The sequence below is a fragment of the Bison bison genome, unplaced genomic scaffold, assembly GCF_000754665.1.
Source record: "Bison bison bison isolate TAMUID 2011002044 unplaced genomic scaffold, Bison_UMD1.0 scf7180017864105, whole genome shotgun sequence".
Taxonomy (NCBI): domain Eukaryota; kingdom Metazoa; phylum Chordata; class Mammalia; order Artiodactyla; family Bovidae; genus Bison; species Bison bison.
The window spans coordinates 4,897,181-4,899,504 of record NW_011494677.1 but is presented as its reverse complement, the minus strand read 5'-3'; positions in this window follow the sequence as shown (position 1 = coordinate 4,899,504).

Here is a 2,324-nt window from a genome sequence, read left to right as displayed (position 1 = left end):
GTATTTAAAAGCATAAATAATAGTAATCGCCAGCATTTATGAGCACTGTGACCCAGGCACTTGCTAAGCATTTTGTATACCTGATTTATTTTAATACAGCCCATATATATGTGATTTATTTTAATCCTTATGACAACTTTATGAAGTCAACTACTATTTTTGGTACCACTATTTTACAGATGTGAGTACAGAGTTTTAAGTGGTGAAGTTGCTTGTTCAACATCACAGAAGTAATGACAACTGGCAGAACAAGGATTCTAGCCTAGGTCAGAGTAACACTGGTACTCAGGTTCTCCAAAAGTGTTAGTTGCTCAGTGATGACCGACCCCTTGCAACCCCATGAACTGTAGCCCACCAGGCTCCTCAGTCCATGGGATTCTCTGGGCAAGAATGTTGGAGTGGATTGCCTTTCCCTTCTCCAGGAGGTCTTCCTGACCCAGCAATTGAACCTGGGCATCCTACATCACAGGCAGATTCTTTACTGTCTGAGCCACCAAGGAAGCCCTTTAAATAATCTCTGCTAAAATATTTTATTTCTCCAATGATTTTACAAATAACGGTGGTGGCAGTTATTTTCCAAGGGTAGAGAGGGGCTCTCTGGCGCCCCCTGTTGGGTTCTCCTGTAATCCCATTTTGTCCTCATTGACCTTAGCAGGATGTGCTGGACACAGGTATCACTTCCCTGCTTTACCCACGGAATCTGGGCAGGTCCTCATTCAGACACAGGGTCCTGCCTTGAGACAAAAAACCCTTTGTCAAGTCGGATCACACCTTTCACTTGGGCTCGTGCCAGTTGCTGGCTATTTGTGATTCTCTGATTACAGTTGTCTGAGGACAACATAAGCCTTCCTTTGATGCTCTGGCATCTTCAAGTTGGCCGTGTCTGCTCATAGTTTTTCGCTGCGCCTGTAATTGTGGTTGTGGGTCTTTGCCTTCCAGATTCCTTCTTTCTCTTCAATATCACATCACTGTGTGTTTCGCTGTGGGCTCTGGGGTCTGTTTCCAGACCAGACCCATTCTAGCTTTGGTGCTTACTGGTAGCATGGCCTTGGGGAAGGAAAGTGAAAGTGTCAGTCTCTCAGTTGTGCCAACTCTTTGCGTCCCCATGGACTCTAGCCCACTGGGATCCTCTGTCCATGGAATTCTCCAAGCAAGAAACTAGAGTTAGTTGCCATTTCCTTCTCCAGGGGATCTTTCCAGACCCAGGGATTGAACCCGGGTCTCTTGCATTGCAGGCAGACTCTTTACCAGGTGAGCCACTAGGCATTACTTGAAATTTCCAAGTTTTAGCTTCCTCATATCCAAAATAATTTAGTAGTTTGAGTGATGGTGAAGATTAAAGAATGCTTATAATAATGCTTCCCTGGTGACTCAGATGGTAAAGAATCTGCCTGCAATTCGGGAGACCCAAGTTCAGTCCCTGGGTCAGGAAGATTCCCTGCAGGAGGAAATGGCAACCTACTCCCACCTGTTGCTTCTAACTGATCCCTTTGGTAGCAATGCTGCAGCCACCTCAGGTCACCCGATTGAAAGTGGGAAGAAAGCTTTAACTTTTCCAATGACCTGATCCAGACCATCTTCCTTGGCCACACATGGAGAGTTGTTCTCCTGATGACTATTTTCATGTAATAAATCTCTGTGCCTCACTAGTGATATAAAGCCTCATTAATTAAAGCCCCACTGATTCAGAATTTAAGATAATTTGTTCACAGGCCAAGCTGAAATTTACATTTGTACTATCTATGGAAAAAAAGGTTCATTAAGTAAATCAATAAAGTAAAGAAGATTGCAGGAAGCCTGTTTAATCTAATTAAGAAAACAAACTATTTTCAAGCCCTTCGTAATACCATTGACATATAAACAATGTGCTCATTACAAATGACTTTTATGTGTTCATTAAAGCATATTGAGGGAGATTCCTGTTTGACAACTTAAAAATGAATAGTGCAAGTAAATGTGTTTAATGGAAAATAATGAAACTGCTTTTAAAAATACTCTGCAGTTTTGCCCTCTCCTGTCATGAAACATAAAGTAAGGTGTTGGTTGAGGGGAGAGCAGACCTGGGAATCAGACAGACTTGACTTTTCTTCTTGGCCTTGCCTGTGAACTTGGGTGTCAACTGGAAAAAAAAAAAGCACAACCTAAAAATTGAGATAGAATCTATGTTCTATTTGTCAGACTTGCAGAGCCCTTAAGTCTGGAAGTCAGCCTTTTAGGTGCCTCTGAGGGACTGCTCCTAGGAGATGAGGAAGGATTCAGGATATATAGGAGTTTTTGCAACAAAAACTTCCAACTATAACTGTTAATTAAAGGAAACCAAACAT